The following is a 15,217-nucleotide window of genomic DNA, read 5'->3' as shown; positions in this document are numbered from 1 at the left end:
GGGTTTTAGTGACTTGGACAAAGACAACAAGGGGATGTTAATGTGGGTAGGTGAAGTGGAGCTTTATGATGAAAGAATAGGCATTTGGGTCCTAAGCTTTGAAGTTAATTTTTACTGGGTTGTCTATTTGTTGTTGAAATATATGTCTAAGGCTAGTTTTAGGCATCAAATTGCTTTTGTTTTTAGTTCTAACTCTTGGTGTAACTGTTGCTTTTGTCAAAGGAATTTGCTTCAAGTCAGAGAGGTTTACGATAAAGCTATAAGCATTGAAGTGTAACAATTTTTGGTGAAGGTGTGTTGGGAGAAATGGGTGCATCACAAAGGTGGCTCAAGGCACTTTAGCATGGAGAAATCTCGTAAATCAACAACAGAGAAGGAGGGTAATGTGGGTATACCATTCCCTTTTTCAGGTTCAAGTTTTTATATTATTACATGGTATTTCCTTAGATTTTATTGACATACCCCCAACCCAATATTTCTTGTTATGCATTCTTGTCTCATCATTCATTTGGTCATTGGGTGCCATATTGCAGACATTTCTCTAGGATACCATATTGTAAACATTCCTCTTTTGATTCACCTAGTGTGTTCATTAATAGAATTCGTTGAATCAGCTGTAGGAATGGTTTGCTTTTGTTCCCAATAAGCCGTCTTCTGAGTTTATTACTATAGCGTGCTCATTTATATCAGGTGAAACAAACCATTTAGTGTCTATTTATAGAAGAGTACCCCATGACCAAATGATGCTTTCACTAATGGTATTATCTAATGACTCCACTTATGTCATATTACAGGGCTTCCATCCTGTAAACCATATACTGGACCTTACTAACCGTTCCCTATACAGCTTTATCATTCACTTGGTCCCCCACGGTAATATTATTGTGAAATAACCCATCTGATCGTTGCAACGAGTAACAGAGCATAACATCCCTCGTTGTTATGTTACTGAGATTTATTCTGTGATATCATTCTATGAAAAGTAACCCTTATACTTTAATCTTCTTTCTCCCAGCAACAACCTTTCTGGGATAGGGTGGTCATTTGATCAAATGACTCATATGTTATAGTATTCTAGGATTTAAATTAAGATTACAAGCACTATGAAGGACCCATTATCACCATCTTTTCACTGCTCATTGCTTTTCCTTTTTCATTTGTTAAAATGGACTAAGTTGGGAATGGTACATTATGGTTCAGATGGAACCATCTTGTAATTTCACATAATGGATCAGTCACCACCTAATGCATTCAATGATACTATATATATATATATAAAAACCCATATATTTCACTGTTTGAGACATTTCAGACCAAAAACATTCTTGTGACCATAAGCATTTAGGCTATTGGTCAGATAAGCTAGGGTTTAACGACCTCTATCAAACACAAATATGAGCTTTATTGCGGATTTCTTCTTGGTCTAATTTGCTAGGAGAGTAGTTGTTTAACATTATATGGTCATTTTTAATGTGTTGACATGTATTAACAACGATTATGAGTGAACTTTCTATTATGAACTGAAATTTCAGGTTCATATTTGAGTTAGAAAATTGTGCAAACCACTAAAGGAGGATGCTTTTAGGCCTGTAGTGCATCACTATGATGACCCCAAGTTTTGATTACAACTGTCTATCCCAGAGGTAAAACAATTAGTTTTCAAGTAATCCATCTCTAAGATCTTTGGTTTTTTTTCATGTTTTAATCATATATTGGATTTTAATGAGCATTTGGTTTTTTAAATCCCTATTCATATGCTTGTTTTTATGTCACTTTATTTTATTTTTTATAGTTAATTTTAGGGCACTTTTTTTTCGTTTTAGTTCACTCTCTTTTGTTTCCAAGGTTATCTTTCTTTTTTTTAATCGTTAAGTTTTTTTTCCTGTGAAGATTTGAAGTTTGTTTTTGTTTTGTTTTTATTATTATTATATTTGATTCAAATATATATTTAGTTGAGTATCATATTGAACATGACATCCATTCTTAATCAATGCGTGTAGTTGATGAAATAAATTGTGAACATCGTGTCTAATAGAATTTATGTAGGTTTACCTTTGTTTGAGCTTTAACTAGAATATATTTTGAACATTTTCCCACCTTGCTTTTGTGTGGTACTTTTATCACTTTCATTTTCATTTTTATTCAAAGTCTTGTGGGCTTCCTTTTAGTCCATTTCAAATAAACCTATTGTTAAAAAGATGACAACAATTAATGTAAATGATACAATTATCTAGGAAAATCTATTTTATCATTCAGTCAGTTTTAAAACAAAAGGAAGTTATGGAACGAAATAACTCATATTAATTGGTTATTTCCCGAGAGGCTGACTGTAACTTGGAGAATAATTTTTTAGAAATAAGATTTCCAATCCCTTTGCCTGTGGAGCTTTCCTTGACACATTGTCATGGTTTTACCACCTAACTCCTTGTGTTAATTTGTGTGATTCAGTTTCCTAAGTTTGTCCTGCATTTATTTTTTATCATTTATTTTTAACCGGCTAATTACCAATAATTTGTATTAGCGCTGAGGAGAAGAAGAAGTTGAGGAAGAAAAGAAGCTGAGTGGGGTTGCATAAAAAATCCAAGGTCTATCCAAGCAAAGGTCGAAGAAGATCCCGAGGCCCACAAGGAAACACCATCACTGTTTTTTGTTCAGAAGCCGTCGTCTTCTTGTCTACCATCGTGCCATTAGAAAGTCAGAGTCATGGTAGCAAGCAAGTTTGTGGGTAAAATTGGAAACTTTGTATATGACCAAATATTTAACCAACATAATTTATTTGAAGAGGCCACTGTATAGCCTTCGGATGAAGGAGGGTACTAAAATTGTTGAACATTTAAATGGATTTAATACACTTATTTTCCAGTTGTCAGATATGAATGTATAATTTGAAGAAGAAGATAAGGCTATTGCATAGTTATGTTCCTTTCCCGAGTCTTCGGATCACTTTGTGACTTCTATCAATTTGAGCACAACCAAATATTTGGAATTTGATTCCATAATGGGAGCTCTTTTATCTGAAGAAGCACAGAGGAAGTCCAACATTGAAATTCCACACTAGAAGCCATGGTGGCTAGAGGTCGTTCCAAGGAAAGGGGAGAAAGCAAGAAGTTCTTCCCTTAAAAAATCAAAAGGCAAGAAGTGTAAAGCCAAATGATGGTAATATAACAAAATAGGACACCTCAAGAAATGTTGTTGGAAAATAAAGGAGTCTGTTGAAAACCAAAAGAAGGAAGAAAATCAAGTTGAGCTAGGTATGATTGATGAAGTTTTATTTGCTGAATTAGGTATGGTAGATGAAGCTTTACCTATTTGCAATGTCTCTCATAATTATGAAAATTGGTCTTTAGATTCTGGTGCTTCTCATCACATGAGTCCACACAAAAATTGGTTCACTTCATACGAAGTTGTGAATGGTAGTTCTGTGTTTATGGGAAATAATGTATCTTATTAGACTGTTGGGATGGGAAATGTAAAAATTAAAATGTATGATGATATAGTTAGAACATTGACTGATGTTAGACATGTACATGCGTTGAGAAAGAATTTGATTTCTTTGGGAGTATTGGACTCGAAAGGTTACAAGTTTAAAGGTCAAAATGGAGTGTTGAAAGTTTCAAAGGGCGCTCTAGTTGTTATGAAGGTAGGGAATATAAAAAATCTTTACAGACTCAAAGGAAGTACTCAGGTCAGTGAGGCAATGACTATATCTAATAAGGCAAAAGAAGATACTCGCCAATGGCATCAATGACTAGGTCACATGAGCGAGAAGGGCCTTCAGGTACTTATGAATCACAAATTGCTACCTAATTTGAAATCATTGACGTTGGATTTTTGTAAACATTGTGTATATGGAAAACCATGTAAACATAAATTTAAAACTAGAAGGACCATAATAGTAAAGGAATTTTGTACTATATTTGATCTGATAATGATATCTAAGACATTTATTAAGGTATTACAGACTCATGTGCCTGTATTTTCCTATGTTATTTTAAGCAATGGATCGATAAGATTGTGAAATACAGAGACAATGAAGCAGTAAAGAAGCATAATAGACAACACACATAAACACAACAAATTTAATAAGGAGTTCACCCAACTCTCTTGGGCTACATCTCCTGGTCCAGCCTTCAGTGGTGACCTCTCTATTATGTCTTCAAAATAGAGTTTTACAACAGTATGAGCTCAATTTGAGACTCAACATACAACAGATACAACATCAAGAGTTGCTTGAACCTCTCAAGCCTCTCTGAGTACACAGACCATCTCAGTCACTCTCTGTCTCTGTCTTTGCTCTGTCTCGACACTGCCTGCCTCTGTCTTCTATTTTCTATGGCTTTAAAGCCAATCTGCTCTGCCTGTTCATTTCCGCTTCTCGGCTTTCTGTCTCCCGGCCTCTGTCCGCTCGAATCCCTCTTCTAGCGTTAAACAATCATTGCATAATGCATTAAGGGGAGGTGGCCACCTATTCTACAACGGATGAGTGCATCGAGCCTTTGAAATCCCTGAAATGGCCGTTCTCTGTTAACACAGAGAAATGCATTCAAAACTGTGAAAATCCACCAGAAACACTGTTCCTTCAGATTTCAAATATTCATAAATGCGTCCTATTCTCCTATCAGGTCCGCTTGTGAGTCACTATCGCATGTTGCAAATGGCATGTCCCTTTGTATTTTAGAAATACATTAAAACTGTGAAAATACCACAAAAACGGCTTATGACGGATGTCAAATCTTATGCGATAGCATTTATATTCCCATCAGGTCTAGCTAGTTGCATCGCGCATATATATATATATATATATCTATATATATATATATATATATATATATATATATATATATATATATATATATATATATATATATATATATCTGTGTGTGTGTAGGCCCGCTCCTCTATGTAACTCGATCGCGGTATCACGATGCGATTGATCGCAATCACATATCGCGATAACCCTGGGCCATTTGGTGAGCGCTCTATTGTGGTTTGTCGATGCGATGTTGCGATGCAACGTGGGCCGTCGATCTGCACACTTGATCGATGATCCTCGTTGACCCCGCTGATCGTTATCGCAATACATATATGATATGCACCGATATCCTCTAATAGCCTTTGCCAATTACGATTTTCCAACCAGATCTAGACCATTGATCGGCCAGATTTGACGACTACTGTGCATCACTCCTTTGACCGCCGATAAGCCTGTTTCCCACTGTTTCTTGTGGTTTTCGCCTCTCGATAGTGTTTTCCGATGTTTCTAAGGGTTCTTCTCTTGCATTTGTTTTGATCTTTTAAACGATTTTTGAAGACTTAGAGAGTAAATGGATCCATTTTGGATCACGCCTTCCCACTGAAAAAGGATTTTGGACCACCAAAAGTTGGTTTTCAAGCATCGATCAATTGAGGATACAACTTCCTCACTTGCCCAATCTCTATCCATTTTTCATTGCTAGGTTTTGAACCCTTGAGTCCAATTCTAAGGTACTCAACATCCCCTCTACGTGTAGTTCTCACCTTCCTGTTTAGAACTGTATCTTCCTGTAGCTCATTGAGATATTCAGGCAACATATCATCAATAGAAGGCAACTGACTTTGCTCTTCGAGATCTTCAATTAATGAAGGATCAAACAGTCTTAAATTTTCTGCATTTACCACTGAATAGATGTGCATGTACACTGGCAAATCAAGGCGGAAAGCATTCTCACCAATTTTCTCAAGTATCTTGAAAGGCCCATACCTTATTGGCTTTAGCTTCTTTCCTTCACCTTGCATCCTGTCCTTGTTGATATACAACCGGACTTGATCACCAACTTGGAAGCTATGCTCCATCAAATGCTTGTCATGCCTTGCCTTGTACTTGGCTTGGCTCTTTTCCAGCTGTTCCTGCACTGCCTGGTGAATTCCTTGGATCTGTTCAATGAACTTGGTTGCTTTGTCCACATCACTGTGTCCATCAACTGTTGTGTCTTTCCCAAAGACAAAATCCAAGGGAGACTTTGGTGTAAAACCAAAACAAGTCTCAAAAGGAGATCTTTCTGTAGAAGAATGTTTAGCATGGTTGTAAGCATGTTGCACATAACACAAATGTTCTTCCCAAAGCTTGGGATGTTTGCTGCAATAACCCCTGAGCAACTGGATCACTGTCCTATTGACCACCTCTGTTTGGCCATCTATTTGTGGATGAAAGGCTACGCTCTTCTTCAGTCTGGTGTCCATAAACTCCCACAGACTTGACCAAAACTTCCCAACAAATCGGGAATCTCGATCAGATACTATGGAAGTGGGTAACCCAAAATGTACCCAGATATGCTAAAAGAACAACTTCGATGTTTGTTCAGCTATAATCTACTTGTTACAAGGTATTGAAATGCACATTTTGCTGAACCTGTCCACAATAACATATAAATAGTGACGACCTTTTCTAGATTTTGGCAGTGCTCCAACAAAGTCCATGGAAACACTTTCCCAAGGATGAGAAGGAACTGGAAGTGGAGTGTACAAGCCTAGTTTTCTATTGCCGGGCTTGCTTTTAGCACACATGGTACACCCTTTAATATATCTAGAAACTGTTTGATGCATTCTTGGCCAATAACAAAATATTTGCAGTTGTGCAACTATTTTACTTACCCCAAGATGACCTAATATTAGAGAAGTGTGTGCTTCTCGGATTATATTAACTCTTTCCATTTGAGGAATGCATAGCTTTCCCAAATGATACAAGAGTTGGTCCTTAACATGATAATCCAATTCTTCTACTTGTTTGCCATGACTTAAAGTTGCATATACATCTTGAGCATATTGTTCAATGTAGCTTTCATGCAACACTGAATTATGCTTAAGTATAGTAGATGCATTTATAATGGGTTTGGAAAACATATTTGCAACTTTATTGTGTATGCCTTTCTTATATCTGATGACTAGATGAAACTGCTGTAGGAAACCCATCCATCTACAGTGTATTGATTGCTGCAATTTAGTTTGTGAGTGTAAATACTGAAGTGGCTGATGATCAGTATGTATAATTGTTTCTTTGCCCATTAAGTAATGTTTCCACTTTTTCACACTCTGGACTAATGCATAAAAGTCTTTATCATATGTAGGATAATTAACTACTGCAGAATTAAATGTCTCAGAATGGTAGCATATGGGTTTACCATGTTGCATCAACACTACTCCCATGGCATAGTCACTGACATCTGTTTCAATCTCAAATGGTCTTTCAAGATCTGGCAATGCTAGTACTGGTGTTGTACTAATCTTTTCTTTCAAGGTGTCGAAGGCTTTTTGCTGTTTGCCTCCCCACTGAAACACCTTGTTCAATCCTGTCAAAGCATGTAAGGGAGCTGCAATTAAGGAAAAGTTAGCAATAAACTTTCTCCAATATTGTGCTGCTCCTAAGAAGCTCCTAACTTTTGTAGCAGATCTGGGTTTAGGCTAGTTCACAATGACTTCAACCTTAGAGGGATTTATCTTCAATTCACCACCCCCTACAATATGACCCAAATAATTCAAAGATGTTTTTCCAAATTCACATTTTGATAACTTAACATAGAGATTTTCTTTTTTCAAAACATCTAGAGTCTGCTTTACATGCTTCAAATGTTCTTCCCATGTTTTACTGAAAACAAGAATGTCATCGAGATATAAAATTACAAAATCATTAATAAAAGGCCTAAGTACATCATTCATAACTCTCATGAAAGTGGCAGGAGCATTAGTTAAGCCAAAAGGCATAACTAGCCATTCATACAATGCTTGCTTCGTTTTGAAAGCAATCTTCCATGCATCTTGCTCTGCTACTCTGACCTGATGGTAACCACTACATAAGTCCAACTTGGAAAAGTGAACAGCTTCTTTCAGCTGATCCAATAGATCATCAATGCGAGGAAGGGAATAACGATTCTTGATCGTTATTTTATTCAACGCTCTGTAATCAATGCACATCCTCCATGGACCATATTTCTTTCTCACCAACATGATTGGAGATCTACATGGTGATGTGCTTGGTCTTATGAACCCTTTTTCGAGCAGCTCCTGTACCTTCTTCTTGATCTTTGCATTTTCTAAAGCGGATAACCTGTACATTCCTATGTTAGGCAATGGAGCATCTTACTGCAAATGAATATCATGTACAATTTCCCTTTTGGGTGGCAGACCTTTAGGTTCTTGAAATAGGATATCATATTCTGAAACAACTCTTTCTAAATCAGATTTCTGTTTAGCATCACAACCTTTAAATATATTGGTTTTATCAGGGTTCTTTTCCTTTACAACCATTAGTAAAAATTGCTTGCATGAATTTATAATTCTTTTCATCTGCCCTGAGTTTATGAGAGTATAATTATTCTTGAGTTTATGAGCTCTTACAATATACTCTATTCCATCTTTAACGAGTTGATACTTATTTTTAGCTCTATAGAAAATGGCTTTTCTATCATACAAGTAAGGACTTCCTAAAACAATACCACATATATCCAAGGGAATTACATCTAACTCAACCTCATCTACAAATGCTGACCCAATAGCAAACCTAAGTTTACATTGTCTAGTCACTTGTAGCTTTGCTTTATCACACACCCAACCTAATGGATATGACTTCTTGTGAGGTGTGGTTAGTATTCCCAACTTCTTTACAATTTCTTTAGAAATCAAGTTTACTTGTGAGCCACTATCAAATAAAGTATCAATCTTTTGATGCTTGGAAATAACTCTAATATGAAAAAGCTCATGTCTTTTCCTCTCTTTTTCTTCATTATCAATAGTTTGTGCATAATTACTAGTAGATGCTTTAGAATTTTTACCTTTTATACCTGTAGCTGTGACTGTTGTTTCATCGCCTGAGTCTGACCCCAAATCTTTCATAATAGCAGTAGCAGTCTTCTTCTTCTTGCCATCGAACTTCTTGGGTTTCAGCCTCGGATGCAAAGACCAGCAATGTTCATCATCATGTCCATCCTTCTTGTAGTGAGTGCATGAAGGTTTGGTTTTCTCTGTAGCATTTCCCTTCCTCTCTTTCCATTTCTGCTTCCTCTTTTCCTTGTTCTTGCTTGCAGTGGGTTTTGATGATCCCCCAATCTCTGGGTTCACATTCTTGCCTCTAGCCTCTAGATGTGTGGCCTGAACAGATACCTCATCTATGCTAGTAGGGTTAAACATGAGAATGGTATGCCTCAAATAGCTGTGTAAACCACCTATATACTTCAACAAAGTTTCAGGTGAGTCTAGAGAAATGTCTAGAGTTAAAGCTCTTTTTCTAAATTCCTGCGTATAGCTTTGTACACTTTGCCCCATTAATTGGCAAAGAGTTTGCCAACTCATCATGGCTTGCTGCATATAAGCTAGTGGATAGAACTGTTTTTTAATGACAGAAACAAATTCACTCCAGGTAGAAATAATTTTACCATGCTTCTTCAAATCAGCTTGTGTCCTACCATCCCACCACACTAGGGTAGTTCCTCCAAGGCGAAGGTTGGCTCGCTGAATCTTTCTCCTTTCTGAATTGATGTTCTACACTCTGCAATATACATCAATCTGTCTAATCCAGTTATCTAGCTTTTCTTCATTTAATTCTCCATCATATATTGGCAAATCAAATTTTACATCTAATTTAATCAAAGGGCTAGAAGGAGGTGTTGATAGAGGAGGCTCTTTCCCTTTTCCTTTGCCTTCTGAATGGCCATCTAGAAGAGGTTCCTCTATTCCTTTGTCTTGTTTGGAGGTTGAAGTGTCTTCAACTCAACCCTTCTTAAATTCTCTATACATCTCTTCTACCATGGCTCTCATGGTCATGAAACTGTCCATGAATTGAGAGTCTAATTCCAAGGGAGTTTCTTCTGCCATTTTCCTCCTAGGATGGATTCTTCCTATTTTCAGGTTAGTCTCAACTAGTTCTCCTTCTCCTAATTTGAGCTTTGACCTATTTAGCATTCAACAATCCAACACAAGCTTGTCTAACCTTAGCAAACCTAAAGCTCTAATACCACTTAATCTAATAATGAGATCTAAGACATTTATTAAGGTATTACAGACTCATGTGCATGGATTTTCCTATGTTATTTTATGCAATGGATCGATGAGATTGCAAAATACATTGACAATGAAGCATTAAAGAAGAATAATAGACAACACACATAAACACAACAAATTTAATAAGGAGTTCACCCAACTCTCCTGGGCTACATCTCCTGGTCCAGCCTTCAGTGGTGACCTCTCTATTATGTCTTCAAAACAGAGTTTTACAATAGTATGATCTCAATTTGAGACTCAACACACAACAGATAGAACAGTAAGAGTTGCTTGAACCTCTCAAGCCTCTTTGAGTACACAGACTCTCTCAGTCACTCTTTGTCTCTGTCTTTGCTCTGTCTTGGCACTGCTTGCCTCTGTCTCCTATTTTCTATGGCTTTAAAGCCAATCTGCTCTGCCTGTTCATTTCTGTTTCTCAGCTTTCTGTCTCCCAGCCTTTGTCCGCTCGAATCCCTCTTCTAGTGTTAAACAATCATTGCATAACACATTAAGGGGAGGTGGCCACCTATTCTGCAACGGATGAGTGCATCGAACCTTTGAAATCCCTGAAACATCTGTTCTCTGTTAACACAGAGAAATGCATTCAAAACTATGAAAATTCACCAGAAACACTGTTCCTCCAGACTTCAAATATTCATAAATGCGTCCTATTCTCCTATCGGGTCCGCCTGTGAGTTGCTATCGCATGTTGCAAATGGCCTATCCCTTTGTATTTTAGAAATACATTAAAAGTGTGAAAATACCGCAAAAACAGCTTATGATGGATCTAAAATCTTATGCGATAGCGTTTATATTCCCATCGGGTCCGGCTAGTCGCATTGCGCATATATATATATATATATATATATATATATATATATATATATATATATATATATATATATATATATATATATATATATATATGTGTGTGTGTGTGTAGGCCTACTCCTCTATGTAACTCCGATCGCGATATCGTGATGCGATTGATCGCAATCTCATATCACGATAACCTCGGGCCGTTTGGTGAGCGCTCTATTGTGGTTTGCCGATGCGATGTCGCGATGCAATGTGGGCCGTCGATCTACACGCTTGATCGATGGTCCTTGTTGACCCCGCTGATCCGGATTTAAACAGGAACGCAACAAAGTATGGAGATAACCATAAACCCAGAGATGTAGCGGAAATAATACTTCATTTCATTAATGTAAAATACTGAAATATGCTTACAAATAGAAATGGAAATAAACCAGCTAAGGCGATGGTAGCTTATCTCTGAGAAGAGATGTGGCGACTACATGCCTCTGAACTGTGTTACAATGAGGCTCGAAGGCCTATTTATTGTTGAGAAACAATGGAAAACCCTTAACATCCCAAAACCTAACCCTAGAAGATGAAACACCAAATTGTGGGCCCCATTTGGGTAAATTGGTACATCAATTTCCCGGGGTCTTAACTTTGGCACCCGATCTCTGTTTGATGTGTACAATAGCTCGTTAGAAAGCTCTGTTCGAGAACTATAAATTTGGGGAGAGAAACATTAGTCCATGGACCCATGTTGCTCCCATATTTCCAAAAATGCGTCGTTTAGGGCCTCAAAATGGCTCCAGAAGTTCAGGACCTGAAAAACTGCTAAAAATAGTAAATTGTGCTACAATTACGGAAACTGAAAAACTAAAAGAGACAATTGTGGGGGTCCAAGTGGGATAGGTGGGTGGCCACCAATATCCACCTAGATCATTCCTCCCCCCTTAGGAAGCAATGGTCCCCATTGCGTTGAGTTCCTCCATCTGCTAAACTTGGTCCCTGATGAGCTGTTCTGCAATCTCGGATGTGTCGAGTAATGGTGGGAAGCATGGTCGAGGGCGGTACACATTGAACACTTGGTGCAGGAGAAAAAATGGAAAAATTTTGTGCTCCAAAACATTATTTCCCATAGTCTTAGTAATGATGTAAGGACCATGTCGGTGTGGTCGGAGCTTCTGATGGGCTCTTGTAAGGCGTTCTTTCTGCAGATGCAACCAAACTTTGTTTCCCACCTAAAGCTTGTGTGGTACCCCTATGGGTGAGGAGAAGTTGTTCCTGTGTTATGTCATGACCATATTCCTTTGCTGCTACTGCTGCGTGGGGGAACCCTTCGCGGGGGTCATGGATGTGGTGACGATATTCCCTTTACTTTGGGAGCGAATCAGATAGAAAATGAATTTCCTAGTCTGGGAGATGAGCTTATTGACTTTCTTAGTAGAGATCAAAGATGTGGCGGTAGGTGGGGCTACCTCTGGTATCCTGTATAATGAATTATCCAAAGAAATAATGATAGCATGAGGCCTTGACTCATACACAGCATGTCGCCACCACAAGTATGGCTGGCCTAATAATACATCACAAACATCCAGAGGTGTAACATCACACAATACCTCGTCTGTGAAGGGCTTGATGCTGTAGGGAAGGCGACACTGTTGGCAAAATTTGAGATCTCGTCCTTCATGAAGCCACCCAATACTGTACGACTACAAGTGTGGTGTAGTCGGTAGGCCCAACCGCTTCACGACCTCTACTGAAATGAGGTTCTTTTGGCTACCATTGTTGACAATGAATTTCAGCGGCGAACCCTTCACCCACATCGGTGAGTGGAAAAGACGTTCCCCTCCTTTGGATCTTCGGGCTCATTCTTCTGGATCTTGGCGGTGGCAACAGTGACACTAGGCTCCGCATCAATGATCTACTTCCCTTTGCCATTCCCCTTATCAGGTTCTGACTCAGGGTCAGAACATGCATCTGATTCTGAAGCCTTCAACTTGGCCACCAGCGGCTGCTTGGTTCGACACTCACTTGTGTTGTGAGTGGGGCTCTTATGGAACTCACACCACTTTCCTGTGTCCTTCTTCAAATTCATGGTGTTGTTCTTTTCATGTGGCTTCGACGGGTTGTCTTGGGTCACCCCACCTTGGATTTGTCCTTTGGTCTTCAGATTCGCAGATCCAAAGTCTCTCTTCTTCTGTTTGAACTTTTTCTCAATTTTGACAGCGTATTAGTATGCCATGTCGAGCGAGGAGATGTTCAGGAACTCCATCTCTTCCTGGATGTACCTGTGTAGGCAGCCGCGGTATTTGAGTACCAAATGCAGCTCAGAGTCCTTGATATCCAACTATGAGCGAAGGGTATGAAAAATGTTTATAAACTCTGGCACATCTTAGTCCCTTCCCTGCCGCAGTGTGGTCCATTTGATGTATTTGTCCTCATAATTTTTGACAGGGTAGTACTACTCCTTGATGGCATCCCGGAATGAATCCCAAGTGGGTGCAGCTGAGAATAGTGAGCTCGTACTTTCATTCTTCTTCTCGCAGTAGGTTTCCCACCAGTCCTTGATGTGGGGGGCTGCTTTGAGAAGAGCGAAAACAATCTTTTCCTGACTCGAAAATTCATGAATAGAAAAATACCCATCTAGCAAATTTAACCATTTATCTATGGCATCTGCGTCTATTTGACCCTCGAAGATCAGGATTTCAAAATTAACTTGTACCTTAAACGGTGTGGCGTTTCCAGAGTAGCTGTTGGAAGCTAATGCGTCACCTCTGGGTAGCCGTTGAAGGATCTGGGAAAAGTTGTCCATCATCGCGTTCCTTTGTCGCTCGAGGGCTTCTTCAAGCAAGATTTTGAGGGGATCTCCTGCCCCCTCATATTTCTTTTCATTAGCCATGGGAGGCCGTCGGGATTTGCGAGGCTGGTCTTACAAAGGTTCGACCAGTTCAAGCCCTAACTCCTTATATCCCGACCTTGTTGGGGACATGCAAAGAAAAATAGAGAAAAAGCAGACTGCTCTGATACAACTGATCCAGATTTAAATAGGAACGCAAAAAATTATAGAGATAACCATAAACCCAGAGATGCAGTGGAAATAACACTTCATTTCATTAATGTAAAATACTGAAATATGCTTACAAATAGAAATGTAAATAAACCAACTAGGGCGATGGTAGCTTATCTCTTAGAAGAGATGTGGCGGCTACATGCCTCTGAATTGTGTTACAATGAGGCTCGAAGGCCTATTTATTGTTGAGAAACAATGGAAAACCCTTAACATTCCAAAACCTAACCCTAGAAGATGAAACGCCAAATTGTGTGCCCCGTTTGGGTAAATTGGTACATCAATTACTCGAGGTCGTAACTTTGGCATCCGATCTCCGTTTGACGCGTACAATAGCTCGTTAGAAAGATCTATCTGACTTCGGAAGTTCAGGACCCGAAAAACTACTAAAAATAGTAAATTGTGCTACAATTATGGAAATTTAAAAACTGAAAGAGATAGTTGTGGGGGTCCAAGTGGGATAGGTGGGTGGCCACCAACATCCACCTGGATCACCCGCTGATCGCTATCGCAATACATATATGATATGCGCCGATATCCTCCGATAGCCTTTTCCGATTGCGATTTGCCGACCAGATCTGGACCGTTGATCAGCCAGATCTGACGACTACTGTGCATCACTCCTTTGACCGCCGATAAGCCTGTTTCCCACTGTTTCTTGTGGTTTTCGCCTCCTGATAGTGTTTTCCGATGTTTCTAAGGGTTCTTCTATTGCATTTGTTTTGATATTTTAAATGATTTTTGAAGACTTAGAGAGTAAATGGATCCATTTTGGATCAATATTCATTCTGATATTTGGGGACCATCTCCTACTGTATCTTATGGAGGAGAATTATAGTTAACATTTATTGATTATTTCTCTAGGAAAGTCTGGGTCTATATGTTGAAAAGGAAAGCTGATGTATTTCATGTTTTTAAAACAATTTAAAGATATGGTGTAAAATAAAATAGACAAATCAATTAAATGTTTAAGAACTGATAATGGCGGTGAATTTAGTTCCTTAGAATTTGAATAATATTGCAAGGATGAAGGAATTGTTAGACATAAAACTGCTATTTATACTCAACAAAACGGAGTTGTTGAACGTACGAATCAGACTCTTATGGAAAGAGATAGAAGCATGATCAACAATGCTAACCTGCAAAAGGAGTTATGGGCAGATGAAGTATCTACTTCTTGTTATTTGGTAATAGATCAACTTTGGTTGCCATTAATTGTAAAATTCCTGAAGAAGTTTGGTTGGGCTAGTCTTGTGATTATTTACATTTAAGAATTTTTGGTTGTGATGCCTATGCTCTCATTCCAAAGAATCAACGTTCAAAGTTAGACCCGAAAGAAAA

Source organism: Pinus tabuliformis, chromosome J (assembly GCF_031772625.1).
Source record: "Pinus tabuliformis cultivar Carrire ecotype Pingquan chromosome J, CPIR1, whole genome shotgun sequence".
Taxonomy (NCBI): domain Eukaryota; kingdom Viridiplantae; phylum Streptophyta; class Pinopsida; order Pinales; family Pinaceae; genus Pinus; species Pinus tabuliformis.
Note: the sequence above shows the minus strand (reverse complement) of the source record.